The sequence below is a fragment of the Pinus tabuliformis genome, chromosome 1_1 (assembly GCF_031772625.1).
Source record: "Pinus tabuliformis cultivar Carrire ecotype Pingquan chromosome 1_1, CPIR1, whole genome shotgun sequence".
Classification (NCBI taxonomy): domain Eukaryota; kingdom Viridiplantae; phylum Streptophyta; class Pinopsida; order Pinales; family Pinaceae; genus Pinus; species Pinus tabuliformis.
The window spans coordinates 889,847,771-889,866,611 of NC_142297.1; the positions used below are offsets into that span (position 1 = coordinate 889,847,771).

At 31.1% G+C, this 18,841-nt stretch overlaps 1 long non-coding RNA gene across 2 annotated transcripts; it reads right to left on the minus strand.

Annotated features, from left to right (window-relative positions):
• Positions 1-13,226: 13,226 nt before the first annotated feature.
• On the minus strand, positions 13,227-18,449 carry LOC149217241 (uncharacterized). Of its 2 annotated transcripts, none has more exons than XR_016251249.1 (3): positions 18,299-18,449; positions 18,049-18,130; positions 13,227-13,444 (listed from the first exon to the last, which is right to left on the minus strand). It is a non-coding gene; the product is annotated as an uncharacterized LOC149217241 (long non-coding RNA). The 2 variants fall into 2 exon arrangements; XR_016251248.1 differs by lacking the exon at positions 13,227-13,444 and adding an exon at positions 17,679-17,966.
• Positions 18,450-18,841: the final 392 nt, after the last annotated feature.

The window sequence follows — 18,841 nt, forward strand, 5'->3', positions numbered from 1 at the left end:
TAAAAGAAAAAATCATTCAAAAGCTAATATTCCTAATTAAAATTATTTTATAGGATTATATGTATATATTACTACAAACCATTCATTTATTAATATGAATTTTGTTATATTTAATTTTCATATACCAATAGAAAAATAGTTTATTACTTTTTGCAAGAAGATTATGAAAATCCCAAAGGATCAATGACTAGATATGCAAAACATGCCAATAAGAATGTCCAAAAACGTGTACAAGGATATGGTCAAGGAAATGGAAATATTTCGACATAATTGCATCATAGGAGGAACCATCTCAACAAAATGTGCTTCAAATGTATGTAATCCATATGGTCAAAGAAATGGAAATATTTCAACATAATTGCATCATACGAGAACCATCTCTACAAAAATGTGCCTGAAATATATGTAATAATGATTGACTTGTACATAAAAAATAATAATTTAGAATCAAATATTAATTTTCAAGTTTTTTTTTTGCAGAAAAGGAAACAAAATGTATGTAATCATGATTGACTCTGTACATAAAAAATAATAATTTAGAATTAAATATTAATTTTCAAGTATTTTTTTTTGCAGAAAAGAAAAAAAATGGAGCTCATTTAGCACATAAAAAGCACAATAAAGCACATAGAACTCTTAGACCAAGTCCTAACCAAAATGAATGTGTGGTCCCATCGTCAAGGTGCACATCATTGAAGGTTTGAAGAGGCCCCTCCTATAACATCACAGGTTAGTAAGAATGAGAGAGAAAAAAGTCCTATCGTCATCACATTGCACATAACCAATGTTAATGCATGATGTCATTAATGTAATCGTTGTACTATAATAAGAAGAAATTATCATACTAAATATTGTTGTGATAAAATAAATATTCTTGTAGGCTATTTGGATGCCTTTAACATTGCACAGTATATTCGTTAATTATGTAATAGTAATAATGTAGTGATTTATTTTTTCCATAGAAATTCCATTTCAAACCATAAATGTATCACATATTCATTACCATAAAAACATACGTAAGAAATACTAATCTTGTAAATCATTGTGAAACTGAGTCTGGGACTATGACTCTCTACCCAACTGTAGATATATGTAATCTATTTTTCTATTACAAATATCACCCCTGAGCTAAATTCTGATGACTGAGGTAGCCAACTCAAGGGTTTGTATACCATCTATGGCTAAAAAAAGGACTCTTAATGTCCTCCTACCTCCACCCAATAACCAAATATTAGTCAACATGTCTTCAATGAATCAAGAGGATCACTACCTCCGCCCTCCATTTGTTCAATAGCTAATGTGATCTAGGAAATCAAGACTCCTTACCTCCACCCTCAACTTGTCACACATTGATTCCACCCATTAAGGGGACTCAAGAATGAACTACCGAAATAAAACAAATAAGTAAAGGGGGAATCCAAAACTTCTTGCTAAGACTCCAAGGGATAAACCTCTACCCCAGGCCGTCAATGGAATCTAGAGAAGACAATCTCCACTCTCTGGCTTGAATGTCTTGAGATTTACGCTCACTTGGAGAAGCTCTTCCTATACCTCTATCTCAATCAAAAAATAAACCAACTCCTCTGAGAGTCCTGGAATAGACTAGAAGTTCTCTCATTGTTACACTACATTATCACTAAGTTCTTCCTATATCCACCAGTGTAATGGAATTATTTCACTGCCCAACACACACTCTATTTCTTCTCTCAATTCCTTTGCTTCATAAATGCCAATTATTCTGAGCATTCTCAATTTATCTGCTATTTTCCTCCTTCCCGTCTAAAGTGTCTAAACAATAGAATAGAAACTCGACATCTCCTAACTATGTGTGCACCCGTGTGTGGTGTCATCTACAGTGGTTCTTCACTATGAATTCTTGTCCACAATGTTTTTTCTCTATGATTTGTTGCCTACGACGATTCTTCTCTATGCATTCTTTCACAATCTGTAGTTGCATAAGCCTATGCATAATCTCCTCACTATGCATTTTTCTTTTCCTTTTCATTTCCATACTTACATACTCCCCATTGCATGATTTTTGACTTTTGTTTTCCCTTTCTCCTCTCCTCCACATGACGAAGGCCTCCACTGACTTCCTCCTTTGCCCATTGCACTATGTTGCATGTGATTTTTCATTAAATTTTGTCCCTTCCTGTGCATATGTACTCCTTTTTCATCCCATAAATTAAGAACATTAGTGCTATTAAAAACACAACAACCTTCAATCGGTGACCCAAAATAGTCCATTTTTTCTTGGTGCAAGTAAACTAAACATCTCAAGCAAGTAACCACCCTATCTCTGGAATCTGTGTGCCTCACTCAACCTCACCTTAATTTGAAAATTAAAATACATAAGATGTGTTTCATGAAGTTCATAATCAGATACAACTAGGGCTATCACATCACGAATCTAATTGTTTTCCTTAACCTTGTTCCCCATCCCTCTTGGCATGTTTCTTTTTGGGATGAAAGTGACATGGATACACCAGAGTATGGTTTCTCCTCCAAACGTGCGGGCAAACCCTAACAATGCAAAATTCGACCTAAGGCTTACTCGGTTGCCTACTTATAAGTGAAGTCGTGGCCTACCATTGGAGGTGAATTATTTTGACCGAAGTTAAATCCCTTCGAGGTCCCTGAACTTAAACTTCTTAGGTCAACTAGTCAAATAGTATCGAAGAACATAAACAAAAAACTAGTAGAGCAACTTAAATTACAGACCAACAAACCACCATAATCTAGCCACCTAATATTCCAAATGCACTAAGTAGTACCTATTCACCACCAATGGCATAGTTCATACTAGGAGGATGTTGATACCAATTTCCTCGTCCAATCATGAGGGCATTGAGATTTGAGTTGATGGGCATGAACGACTCATTAATTTACAAGGTGTTAATGCTCTCACTCTTATGATTTGGATTTGTCTATCTCCTTCATTGTTGCTAGCATCCCTATCAAAACGTTTTCATCGCAACCCTTCACTCAATGAATCTCAATACCCTTTGGGTTCCCTTCTCGAATCTGAGATCAATCTTGAACCTGAGATCAATCTTGAGTAAGTGACTTCCTTTCACTCCATGTAGATGACATCCTTCTCCCATTTACAATCATTCATTCTCATAAAATACAAATTAATATTTTCAAAATATTTATATATATGTTTAGACAACTACATTACTAATGTGGACGTAGATGATATATGTGGATTGTTTTTTTTCAAAATGTCATTCTTTTTTTTTTAGTTTAGCTGGGGCTACATCATGGTCATGTCCAATAATAACATCAAAATAGGGAATTGAACCAGTGACTTAACAACTATGAGTGCCTTAAAAACTAGGCAATCACCATCTTTCAAAGACCCCAAGGATGTTATTTGCAATTTTATGAATATGTCAATTTATTTTTTTATATTTGCATTGTGAGTTTATAATTGTATTAAGTAATCGTGAAAAGGTAAATATGAATTTATAGATGTAATGTGGTTAATATTGGAAATTTTTTTTTATGTAAAAGTCTACTAGAATATATACCAATATCTAGCACAACCACGTAAAGTAAATTAATAGTAAATGTCAATGAACATCAACCCATAATAAGCATCAAAATGAGTATTTCAATATTAATTATAAATAAAAATAATATATAAGTTAAATACATATACATTTGAGAAAGAATAAAACAAAATCATTAACCGTATAGATATTTACCTCACTTTACCATGTATATGTTTTACCATGCAAATAATTAATTTGTAAATACCATGGGACAATACCATGGATTATCAATACCACATGCCCAAAAAATTAGTACTCCAAGTGACATTTATTCATATTATATATTTTTTTAAATTAATCAATTTAATTAAAAGGAAAAAAAAGGCATAACCACTTTGAAAGAAAGCGTGAACTTTTCATTTGTGTATACTACTATGAATATTTTTGCGAGATTTTATCCTTACCATCCACATAATAATTATTAATAATTAAATTAAATTTTTAAAAACCCTATTTCAAAATAAATACCCCTGTCAACCTAACTAAAATTTTAACTAAATATTTAAATTTCATAGAAAATTAAACTACCAAAACTCAGAATATATAAATTATAAAATAGTTACATAAAAATAACCAAACACTATCCCATAAAAGTTCTTTAAATATAAAACTTTATTCTTTAATTTCATTCAATTTAACAAACATTACAGATTAAATATTTAATCTATATCATATTTAAGATATTTACGTTTCTTTACTATTTTAAATATATTATATCTACATACGCAAATATCTATTTATAGATTTAATTATTTTTATTTTCGCTCTGTAAAGTTTCTCCGATGCAATCAATTAACTTCTGGATAACGGTCGATTAATAAAAAAATCTCTTTTCTAATTTATTAATTTATATCAATTTTGTTATTATTATTATCATACTGTAATAAAGTTAATACTTTTTTAATAAAAAATAGATATACATTTGTTTGTGTTATTAGGTTTATAAATAAATTTGTTGTTTTTCAATAAAGTTTCTAAATTTTCAATTTAAATATTAATAATTATTAAGTAGAATCTCTAAAAAATATTTTAAAATATTCTTAATTCTGTATACAAATGAAAGGTTGAGGTTTATTTCCAAAATAGTAATAGAAATTAGGATAGAAATCAATGTCGTACATAAATCACACTTCATATTTTATTGATCATAATAATTACATATATATAAGATATAAAACATGGACTTCCACTAATCTATATACAAAGAAAGTGGATCTCCACTGGAACATAATAAAACAACAACACATACACACAAACAACATCTTTCTTGATACAACAACAACCCATACACAGGAAAAAACACCTACGCAAACAACATCTTTCTTGATACAAAAACAACCCATACACATGAAACAACATCTTCTACATCGATACCTTGATATTCACAATGACAAGTTGTAAATCATATTACACATGACATGGAAGCATCGCTTCCAACGAGTAGATATGCAATTTTTCCATTTTAATTAAATTCAATAATTTAATAAAAATAATATATAAATAAATGTGATATGATAATAAACAAAATTTGTTAGGAAAATAAAAAAAATGACATAAAAAAAATTGGATGATAATAATAATAACAAATGTCATATGAAATAAGTTATGGTTTTCTGTGAATGTGGTATTGATAAGCCATGGCTCATGGTATTGAAAGAAACTCTATTTAAAAGTTAAAAATGTCCATGATAAAATGTTGCAAATATCTATGGTTGAAAAATATATACATTTAATTTATATATTATTTAGGTTTGTAAATAATAATAATTTTAAATAAAGTTATAATTTTGTTAATTTTTATGATTTTTCAAGGTTAGTAACTTGAGGTGTATGATGAAGTAAGTATTTTTTAAAACTTATTATGAATTGATGTCTATCTAAATTTATAAGTCATTTAAGTTATTTAGTTAAACTAATTTAAATTAAAATGACGACATCTCCTTATACTAATCTTAACAATTTTTTGATATAAAAATAATAAATAAATAAAATAAATTTAAATTTAAATATAAATATAATAAAAATATTATAGTTAAAAAACAAAAAGCTAAATAATAATATTTACATTTTTACCCAATAACATATTGCATAGAGTGTCTTAACATTACACTTTTCACACTCAAATTATTTACATTACATTTTTACTAATAACCTATTATTACATTTTTATAATAACCTATTATTACATTTTTATAATAACCTATTATTACATTTTTACCAATAACATATTGCATAGAGTGTCTTAACATTACACTTTTCACACTCAAATTATTTACATTACAATTTTTTTTTTTGTAAGCTTAGGTGGGACCTTCTCATTTTTCCAGTTTTTACATGTCCGTTATTCACCCCATTTCCAGGGAGGGTAGCACAAGAATCGAACCCAAGATCTCCGGTTCGGTTATTCACCCCATTTCCAGGGAGGGTAGCACAAGAATCGAACCCAAGATCTCCGGTTCGGTGAGACTTCATTTCCACGGCCATTGCCTTCATTTACATTACATTTTTACTAATAACCTTTATTACATTTTTATAATAACCTATTATTACATTTTTACCAATAACATATTGCATAGAGGGTCTTAACATTACACTTTTCACACTCAAATTATTTACATTACATTATTTACCTTACATAAGGTGTCTTAACATTACACAATCGAATCAAAGCTTGGTGAACTTGAACCAATAGGGTTAGAGAGACTGGAACTCTCGACGTATTACTCAACGTTTAGCTATAAAACCGATGCACTATGCCACAACCCAATCAATAATAACATTTTCATTTATACACTATTTTTTTTTTTTGTTTCTTTATACATCATACATTTTACTTAAGATAGATATACGGTACTATATTTAGAAGGCGATTTTTTATTTATTCGTAGAGATGATGCGTGTTTCAATAACCTTAGGCTTAATGGGCTTTATTTGGTGATTGAGGGAATGTTCATTATCTTTTCTACCAAATTCAAATTCCAGATAATTTTATTAAGGTTTTCCATATAACCGAATTTAAAATAAAATTTAAAAATCCTTCAAAATTTTGTAATTAAAAAATTAGCTATTTACCATTTTTTATTGAATATTATATTATATATATATTTTTTATATTTAATGTTTTTTATATATGTTATTGTTCTAAAAATTTTCAATTTTTTAACTAAAAGAAATATACCTTAATTAATTAAAACAATGAATTATTTAAAATAGAAACTAAAAAACATTATAAGAATATCACAAAATTACTATATTGAAAGCAATACTAGCATGTTCTTGAATATATGTAGATAAAATAGCCTGACACTGATTCTTCAACTTGCAGTAAATAAACATAGGATATTTATACAGAAGAGAAGATCGAGGATGGAAGATAACTAAAGATTACAGTTTGTGCATTTATGGCTGGAGCGAGAATTAAATGATCTTGAAGTTAGCAATGGTTTTGTTCAGAGCTTGTGTGCTTCTTTCGCTGATTGGACTTTTTAGAAGAAGTCCTATAAAAATTGAAAATACGGCAATCGAAAGCTATAACAAAAATTATTGTTATGGCGTCCATATTTGCAATCACTTCGAAACTAACTGTTGTGTGTGTGGAATCAGAGGAGTTCCGCTCTAAGAAATGCTAAGTTGAAAATTTTCAGAGTCCGATGAGTATTTCAACTGATACTGATATCAAACTCAGTGATAGCACTGATAATTATCTTCACCTGTGCAATTTTTGGGATAGGGCTGCTTTCAGGAAACTTCGTTACACTACAAGGAACAGCAATATTGCCCCGACATAGAGTTAATCCGAATTTCTATCAAATTCCTGTACCCGTTTACATGCAAGAAACTATTTTATTTCTACAGCATAAGATAAAGATTACCTTTTGATAAGAAAATTCCAGATCAGGAGCCTCCAGATGAATACACATCCGGAATGAGGATTCAAACAAACTTGTATCTAGTTCATTAGTATTGTCTCGTAGTAAAACACACAGAGAACTTGTTTTACAATCTGTTCTACCATTACCCGCCGAGATATATGGCATTAATGGTTTCCTAGAGAAACTGTTATATTCTTCGATCTTCTTTTTTTGAATTCAGTGGACGCCGCCAATAGCGGCTTTGACAGCCACTATGAAGTCCCCTAACACGCAGGTAGCTGTGTGCTGTGTACAATTCATTGAGCAGTTCCCATATCTGAGACTTAAATTTCACACTCTCTCATCTTCTTTAATTTATGAAACCACCTCTACATTACAACGAGTACAATGGCACTTCACTCCTGAAATAGGTTGTTAAAGGAATGTGTTCATCAAATAGATGATTTATATCTCTGGGCAATCACTGCATAGGATTGTACAAATTAACTGAGATTACAGAGCCGAAAATTTACTGACAGAGAGGAATGTGACATGCTACAGTATTCATTGGAATGTCACGTTCTTTACTCCTGATCAGCTAAACCTAACTATCGATTCTGATCATTAACAATAATATGAATAAAAAAGGCATAGAGACAAGGGCTTCCCACATCACATGTTAAATAGCTTCATCCTTCTTTATCGTCGTGCTCTGCTTAGTTACTCATTAATGTGTTTTTAATCACAAGCACAAGCGGTGGCTAGAAATAAACCCTGCAGCGCTGAGAGAAATTCAACATTCATAGCGTTGGAGGACAAGCTCTCTCATGCCAACCTCAAAGAGAGAGACAATGTTCATTGTAGAATTTGGAATAAGTTGTCCACGTCGAGCCCAGCTTTTGGATTATTGCTGATGTAAGTCGTCACATCTAATAAGTAGTTAGACTGTCCTATTGTAAAGTGAAAATACATTAAAGAAATATAGTTATTGTAATTTAAATTGCAATTTTAGTATATATTTTAATAATTTTATTAAAATTATTAACGAGATATTATTCGATGTGTAAGTTAATTGCACATCCTATGACTCGATACATCGGATTCTTTCTGAATATATATATATATACTTTGCATCATCATTATTCATCTATTTTCTAAATTTGAATGTTTTTTTATGGTCTATTTTAGATTTTAATATATTTTAATGAAGTAATTAGATTTATAGTATTCTTAAAATTATTTTGGTTTAATTAATTTTTTTTTTTCCAATTTCAAAAAACAAGTTAACAATCCAGTACCTAGATAAATCTCCAGAAATTAAAACCTTCCCTCACAACCTACCAGTCACTAATTTTAATAAAATTTTAAATGAAATGGCCAGTCAACCTGCATATTAGTTATCTCCACTACTATTGTGAAAACACCTACATTATGGCTGTCTCCACTACTAGTGTGAAAAATAAGATACGAGAAGTTTTACAGCTGTATTATTATTATTTTTTTTAAATAGTAACCATTTTCAGCCTCATATGGCTTTGGGCACGATAAAATTCTAAATAAATGAATAAGACAAAATTAACTTAATTTAATTTACAACACCATAACTATATTATTTCATCATTGATTTCGCATAAAATAAAGGACCCTCGTTGCCCACTACCGCTTCTTTAGCCCACAAAAAGAGATCCAATTCTATCCCCAACTAAATGAAAGGGTTGAGAAGAAAATACCTTTTGATTCTCCATTATTAAGTTGTGATAATTTATTCATATGGAAAATAAATGTTATCATAGTTATGTTTGTTTATGTTAATTTTCATTTCTAAGGAACTGCATAACTTGTTTATTAAATCAAAATATTTTTGGATACTATCTTTTAATTTTGTAATAACACATTCTTTAATGGCAATAACAAAAATAACCTCTTTCTTATATTCCCCCTCCCAATTCTTTTATATCTACTTTTGTATCTAATCTACAAAAATACTATTAATCTTCTTTGTTTCACCATGATATTATTATTGAATTTGGTTTTTTATTTAGAGTTTAATTATTTAACAATATTTTGCAAGGAAATTTTTAATGATCTACACTTAATTCAAAATGTAGAAATATCTAATTTTGTATCTAATCTACAAAAATAGAAATGATCTTCGAGAGAAGGAATATCCTTGTTTCACTATGATATTACTATTGAATTTTATTTCTTTTATTTGGAGTTTAATTATTTAACAATACCTTGCAAGGAAATTTTCAATGATCTACATTTAACTCAATGTAGAAATATTGTTGAATATCAAGATCTTTGCAAGAAATATAGGGAAAAAATTGTGAAAATGGGTTGCATAAGATAACCTCTGAAACTTTTATACATTTTATTCCTTTCTTTGATGCCAAGGATAACATTCAGAGGTCACTCGAACTACTTTGATGCACCGATGATAGCTTTAAATGTCTCAAAGTTTGGTCTAGGACACACGACATGTAATTCTACCCTAGATCGTTTTGAAAAGCCTAGGATACATACCCACTACTTAAAACCAACTAGTGGCACTAACATCCCCAGTCATAGGCTAGGATACCCCCAAGGAGGCCATTTCACTTGTTCTCTGAGGAAAAATTTTGGGACTTGGATGGATACAAGCTTCCTTTACAACCTAAGGCTCATGTTTCTTTCATTGACCATGTTCAAGGCCCTAATACCTATAGCTAGTGAAAAAAATGCTAATGGTGTGAAACACCTGATTATAGGAAAATCATTCCCTCAAGGGGTAAATTTTGGTGGTTCAAGGTGTCCTTCTTGGCCCCATAAGCCTAGAAGCTTGATTTAGAGCCTACTATTGTGTTTGTTCCCCTACTTATATCTAGGGTCTAGAAACTCAGGATTCAGGATAAGAGGTCGTAATTATGATTACTTTCATCTGAAGAAAAAGGATTTTGTAGAAATGTAGTTTAAGTTAGTTGATCATGTTGTTTTTTACCTTAGATTCCTAGAGACTTCCTTTAGGACCTAATTCTTGGCTTTCCTCTCTCATCACATTCAAAGAACTGAAATTGTTACCTAATTCTTAAAATTTCCTAACGATTCCCATATTCCCATTCGAAGGCCAAAGATCTCCTCAAGAGGTCACCTATGGTGGTTTGAGTTGTCATTTGTAACACTTGAGCTCTAAACATTTCTAAAATACTTGAAAATTCAAGTGTGGTGGTTCAAGAAATTATGTTTTCCCTCGAGTTCTTAAAATATTTGTACTTTGGTTTAGTATTGGGATCTCTTCCTCAACCATATTAAGTCCTTGAATCCAATACATAATTATAAAATCCTTATTATGGAATTAGTACCCTTTCTTAAAGGCCAAAAAGACTCTCTAGAAGTCATGTGTTGTGCTTCAAGGCATTAATAAATTGATTTTTATTCCTTGAACGACTTACTAGTACCTATGCCATGGATTTGTTCCCTATATAATTTTCATTGTTTGAGGACATATACTTACTTCTCAAAGCTACCTAGTGGCACAAAAATTCCTAACCATAGGTAAAGGATACACTTAGTTGGTCATGTGTGGTTTTCCAAGGAATTATTCTTTTGTCTTGACAAATATAAGCTTATTTTATGGCCTAAGGTTCATATTTGTTGTAATGACTATATAAAATGACCCAAGAGCCATAATTAGTGTTTATAAATCTCAATGGTACCTATATAACTAGTTAGAGGTGGTTCATGGTCTTATCCTTAGCCCAAAAAACCTCTAATATTTTTTTAAGGGTGGTTGTATTTTGCTTGTTATGTTCACCTTCTATAGGTTATAAACGGTGATTAATAATATTAAAAAATTCATAATGTTTATTATCCCATCCACAAACCAAGGATACTCTAGAATGGTCCTATTGTGGTGGTTGAAAATGTTATTATTGTCCCTAGATTAATAGAATAGTCCTCTAGGACTTTAAGCATGTGTTTCCTCTCTTTATCATATCCATAGGCCTAAAACCTATACATTTACTTATCAAAACATCCCAATGATTTTGGGTGTGAATCACGGTTGTTGGGGATGTGAATTATGACCCTTAAAGCCCTACAAGTTGCTTGATACCTTCAATGGTTACTATGGTGGTTGGGAATTTGTGCTTGGTCATTGATGCCTAGAAATTTTGTACTTTGGATAAGGATTAGGATTACCCCATCAACCGTATCAAGGATTTAAGTCACATACAATTCTCAAAACCTTGTGAAGAAACTAACATCTTTTCTTAAAGAACAAGGGTATACCTTACTGGGCATACATAATGCCTTAAGGTATAAAAAATGGTTATGTATGTATTAGATATTTCTTGGGATATAAGGAATACCATATTCCTTAAATAATTTCAAAGGTCTTAAGACATATACCTGCTACTAAAAAATTCCTACTTGTAATGACATTCTCAATCATAACCCAAGGATACCCTTGGGATGCCATGTATTATTGTTTGAGGAATATTCCTTAGCCATATATGGTTGGAAATTTCCTTTAAATAGTAAGATTCACACTTCCCCTAGTGACCTGGCCTAGGGACTTGAGATCCATGTACAATTTTTGACAAATTTCCTCATGTCGGTACTAAACATATGCATTATATTTTCCTTGATAAATAACATTCCAGAAACTCAAATTTCACAAGCATATACATAAATTCTATAAAAAAAAATATATATATTTGAAAAACTACTTCATTTCCCTACCTTTCATCTTCTTTTTTTTCACGTTGAAATTGATTATGAGAGTGCATAGAATTATCCATCCAAATTAACAAATTTAGTCAGACTTATACACAAATAGTATAAATAAATTATATATATGAAAATATACTTCATTTATCTCTTTTTTATCGTTCTACATCATATTGAAATCCATTGTAAAAATACCTAGATTTAATCATCAATATTAAAAAATTGTTGTTTTTCCATATTAGTCTTGCCACAAAATTGTCATGATAAACCATATTACTAATTCTTAAAATACCAATTAAAATTATTAAAATTTCTAAAAATACCATACCTTTTAATGAAATTTTAAAAATTAAATTAAATTAATTTATTTTGAAAAATAATCAATATTAAAAAATTGTTGTTTTTCCATATTAGTCTTGCCACAGAATTGTCATGATAAACCATATTACTAATTCTTAAAATACCAATTAAAATTTCTAAAAATACCATACTTTTTAATGAAATTTTAAAAATTAAATTAAATTAATTTATTTTGAAAAATTTAACTAATCTTTTATAAATAAATGAATATTAAAAAACAACGTAAAGTTGATCCATGCAAAAATCTTAACCTTTACTATAACATCCACCAGTAACGTCGCATGGAAATGCTTGAAGTTGAAGTTAAATTTTTTTTACAACATTTACAAACCTGTAACTTTTTGATTTACTTTTTGTCTTCCTTCATTAACCATTAGATAAAGCATCATATTTACATAAAGTAACTTTAGTAAAGGAATAGAAAATTACAGAGTCATTAACTGTCATTGTTGTGGCATATTGTCATAAACTCCTTGATGTAACCTTGCATCATTTCCATGATTCTTTTAACTATGTTAGTTAATCACATACTTGATAAAGTAAACATCACATGATGCAAAGAATCAACATCATAAAAATGGAACAATGGGAAACCACATTATTAGACACTGATATACCTTGAAAATCCCATAGGGTGAAAACCAACATATGTTTATTTTTTATTAAATTCCTGTGAGGGTGTTCACCCCTCACTTAATTTCTTAATTTCTTATCAGGGAGTCCACCTCTTAACCATTTTCATAAAATATTACAAAGAAATAGCTTCTTAAATGTAACATAACTAGATATAAGTTATTACAATCATCATGAAATGATTTACCAACAAAGCCTTGAATAGTAAGTGTTTAGAATGTGGTTGTTCCATCAATGGATCATCTTACAACTGACATTCTTCAATATGCATGGATCTATTATCAGTCGTAAAGTTAAACGTAATCTTTCCCTTGCATATGTCGCCATCCTTCCCTGCAATTGTTGTCATCAACAAACTTCGATATCATGATTAGTTAAAGTATTAATAAACCAATACTTGAACTTTATCAGTGATGCTTCAACGTCTATTCAAGTGCATATGTAAAACATAAATAAAATATCATGTCATGCCTTCTTTAACATCATTTCACACACATTAATAAAAACCATATAAGTATCAAGAACATCTATATAGAAATGTCACTTTAATTGTTATTCCCCTCACACATGAGTCCATATTCATTTCCAAAGAAAAACCATTACAACTGTCGTTATTATTTTTGAGGAAACTAGAACATTAGCTATGATTTTTCATGCGAATAAATAAACTTTTCACAATAGCATGTATATATATATAATCTTTTATGAAAAGAAAGCCAACATAATTTTGCATGCAAATGCATAATCTTTCCAAAATAAAGCTATAATAATCTTTGTATGCAAATGCATAATCTTTCCGAAAGAAAAACTAACATAAGAAAAGATAACATAAAATATACTATTCTTATGCATGTAAAATAACAAATATAATATCCATTCTTCCCACATGTTAAACATAATACTTTCCAAAATAAATTAACAAGAGAATTATTCTTTTCCATGCATGCAATATTTCCTTTCCTAGAAATCTGGCGCATTTAATTATATGCTTATTACATTATATATACATTTATTTTCTAAGCATATCAATTATTCATTTCCTTCATGTAAAGATTATCACAATCTAACTATTCTTTTATACATGAAATACCTATCTCTTCCTCAAGAAATCTCTCAAAAATAAACACATGTTCCTCCTAAGATAAATTAACATGATGACTATACATGAAATACCTATCTCTTCCTCAAGAAATCTCTCAAAAATAAACACATGTTCCTCCTAAGATAAATTAACATGATGACTATTGTTTTGTGCATCTCACACATATCATTTTCCCATGATTATGCCATATAACTATTATTTATGTGCATTTAAGCACATGTTTTTCTTTTCAAGAAACTAATAAAAATTGTATATTATTTTAAAGAAATATAGCTCAATAGTTATTCTATATTTGCATGCGAAACCAAATTTCTTTTCAAGAAATTTAACATAATAGTTTAACTTTTTGTGGATGGAATAACTTATTTCTTTTCAAGAATTCAAACATAATAGCATGCAATCACATATTTACCTATTATTTTCAAGAAGTCAAACATAATAGCATGTAATCACATGAACTTTTGAAAAGAATAATGTTACTTCTTCACCTTCTATGTGCAATGTTCACATGTGTTTTTCTCATGCATTGATTATTTGCATTCAATGTAAAACTTATATATGCATATCTCCAATGCATCGAATATTTGTATTTAATATAAAAGTCTATCTATCCATATTTCTTATGCATTGAATAATTGAATTCAATAATATTGTCTATGCATATTTCTTTATTTTTGATGAAATTAAAAACATAGTAGCTATACCCTCATGTATGCAAACACGTATTAGTTTTTCAAGGATTCAAATGCGTAGTAGATAGCTTTTCTTACATGCAACATATACTTCTTTCCGAGAAATTTAAATGCATAGTAGCTAGTTTTCTTGCTTGCAGCTTATATTTTCTTTTTCATGAAATTATTCTTTTACTGCATTATATATATATTTCAATAAATTATTCCTTGACTAGATGCCAATATATATATTTTATTTCCAAAAAATTATTCTTTTACTGCATGATAAAGCACATATTTTCTTACGGGAAATTATTATTTTAGAGAGAACTAACACGACATATTTTTCTCCAAAAACTAATACAATAATTATTGTTTATTTACATAAAATTTCATTCCAAATAGCTAATAAAATAATTATTATCTACGTGCAAAACATATTTTCTAAGAAAAAATATTATTATTCATGTGCACATGTTTTATTTTGCAAAAAACCTATATAATAAATAATATTTATCAATGACATACTCTCGACACATATTCTATGTAGTCTTTTACCATAAAAGTAGCATGGTCTTCTAAAGCAATATCATAACTTCTTTCAGTTTTGCAAAGTCCATGTATAATCTTTAATGAAAATATAGGTAATTTTATGTATCTTCCACGCAGAAGCCACGAATGTTTTTCCAAATAAAATCCCAAACATACCTTTCCAACTAAATAAATAAAATTCGTGGAAATATCTTTAAAAAATATATATAATTCACTTTGGACATAAGAATTAATGTCAACAAAACATAGTGTACTTATCTATATAGGATTCTCCTTGTTTTCCACATCGTGAGAAGATAAGAATACACTCTCCCAAGACAAAACCAACTCCCTTTCATCCTCAAATGAATGATTAGCTTAGCTTATCTCAGATCATTTCTTCTCTTGTTGTCATTTCCACGTATTCTCTGTGGTTATGTATGCCCGTGAGACAATCTCTTTTAGGTCATTTTAATAACTATTTATTGATCTTGTGTAATAAGAATGATATTCATGAACATGGAAAGGATATTGAGAGTAGCCTCTTATTTTCAATGTCATTTTTGTTTCACAAATGTAAAATTAATTTGTAACTAATTTTTCGATATCAATTATTTCACATTTTTCGATATCAATTATTTCACATTTTTCGATATCAATTATTTCACATTTATGTTCACTAATGTAACACCCCTTGTGAAAAGTAAATGCTGGTAACTAGGGAAGTAATTATGATACAAAGACTTTATTTAAAATGTGTAATTGTGTTGTTAATGTTTTTGGATTAATAAAAAGACATGTGTGTTGATATCATGTGGAATTGAGTTATGATTAACCCTAGTTAGTAACTGGGAAATCAGTTACCCTAACTACCTGGAGGTAGTTGAAACCCTAAGGAAAGGGGAAAGATGCCAAGTCTGGTGGGGGGGAAAAATCAGATGGCAGAAAGGAAAAAAGAAAGGAGAGCTATGCTGGTAAGGATCAGATAGCAGAAATGGAAAAACAAATATTTTCCTGTGCACGCTACGTCTGGTGAGGACCAGATAGCGTTGACTGGCAAAGTCCAGTGACATTGCGGTCGAGTAGGACCTGCAAGTGCTTGGGGGTGGAAGTAGTGAAGACTTCCTACGGACGGGAGGATTGACAAGCATTACAAGAGGTTTGGCACAGAAGCAGGTAAGGCTTCATGCTTATGTAACTATGAAAAGTTGAACTGTTTACTGTTAATGCTGTACAGAAAAGCAGTGTAGATATGCTGAACAATAACTGTATTTTATTATGGAATATTGTCAGAAAATAATTTAGATGTTTTATGACATTACGAGTATCAACTCCAGCCTAGAGAGTAGACCCGGTTTACTGTGTAAGTGAGATAGGTAGAGTTTGCGAGTATAATACTCTATTGAAACCCTTATCAGTATTACCTTAAAGATTGTATCTACTATGTAAGACTTCTCTGGAACAGTACTCTGTTTAGTCGGATATGAGTTAGGTAACATAATACGATATTCCAAGAAAAACTGGAACCGTCAAGATATGTACAGACATGAGTTTGTATGGTATTATAATTAAATCCCTGTGTATATGAAACAGAATGAAGGAAATGCGAGTAAACCTATTCTAGAAGGGAGTAGTGTCACATGCAGACCGAGAAACTTTAACTAAATAACGGAAACAGTGAAGTATACAAGTCATGATAATTTTAACAGGGTAAAACCCTGGAGTATAGTTCTACAACTTATAGTCGGCCGAAAGACTCAGATATTCTGTAAGAAAATATAAGGAAACAAACCCCCGAGAACTCATGTATGCCCAGCATCATTACAAGAGTGGCCGTGGCCGAATATGAGACAGAGATAACATCTGACTGTATAACAAAAGTTAAAAAAAAGAAATTACATTATTTCTTGAAGATAGTATAATCATCTGGGAAAAATGACATTATTATACTCACTAGAATATCTGAAAGAAAACGAATTCCAGAAATGTCAATATATTCATACATTGCCGATACTCATTCTGTTATTTATTAGAAATATCGATGAAAGGTAAGTAGGAAGCTGAGGCCGGCCATGGAAACCATGAACAACATGCAACCTTAAGCCGGTGAATCATAGATACCCGCTGCGATGAGACCCCTCATGCCGAGCCATGGCTCACGCTTGACTGGCTGAGGCATCGAGCCGGGTATCATAAAGAAATCATATCATTTAACCAGCAAAGACAATAAATCGTAGCAAGGAAACTGTATAAAATACGCAGATGCGTTCAACTTGAAATACTCATCAAATTAAATAGGTGGAAGAGCGAAGGCTCTCAGTAATGCAAAACATATTATAGCCCTGAAATCATTATCACAGTACATCTATACAAAGTGAAACCATCAAGTCAAACCCTTACGGGTTAAGAGCCATAAAATAGCATCAGACCAGAGCTGCGTTCTGTAGAACCAGCAAATACCTCATTAAAGTTAACGGAAAAAGTCTATAGGTTAATGAAATAAATCCTATAGCTAGCAGGCCTCAGGCAGAGTTGAGCAAACCCGCCGTCCCTGTCAAAGAGAATGATCTCTTAGCACAGATCCGAGGTGCAAGAAGTAATCGGTAGCCAGAGCTAAGCCTCAAGGTTCTTACCGTAATCGTCGTTTAGCGGCAGAGGTAGCTTCGACTCCGTGAGGAGTATCCTCACCGGTCCAGTCGAAGGGGTAGATTCCACCTGTGCAACAACACACAAACCCTGTTAACATATACAGAGAAGCATGGAGTAGTGGAACCGAGATTGAAATACAGCTGTAAAAATCTCAGAGAACCGTAATGGGGCCAAAACGAACATTCATCAATACCTGAGCATACAAATAGAGTAGATGCAGATCAGAACTCATACCTTCACGTCTGAGGGAGGCCGAAGACCTGTGAAACCATGGAAGAACATTCAAGAGCCGCGCTCTGTCCATACACTGAAAATTATGGAAATGAAGTTTAACAAACGCCAAAGACGGAAATCTTTATATATATCAAGCCTGTGGTTACCGTCTCGTGGCGCCCTGGAAGCCGTTGATCTGGAAGAGGACGTCTTCACCGTCAGATAGCCGGTGACCTTCCATGTGGCTCTGGGGTTGAGCGGTCTAGCCAGGCAACATACTGTAAAGTACCGTGTGTCACATGGGCTGGTGACATCTGATCGTTGATCAAAACACATGGCCAAAGATGCATCAACCTCGCCAGAATCCGGACAAGAAACAGCAAGTTCGAGGTCTCTCGGGAGTGGAGACTTTAAGCGAGTAATGAATGCCGAGTGAGCTGACCCTCATACTTAGAGCGTGACGTGGTTAACAATTAGTGGGTCTCATTAACTTGTAGCGTGTCGTGTGTGTAACTTGTAAAACATAAATATAGTCAATACCATTATTCCTGTGGATTGCGCAAC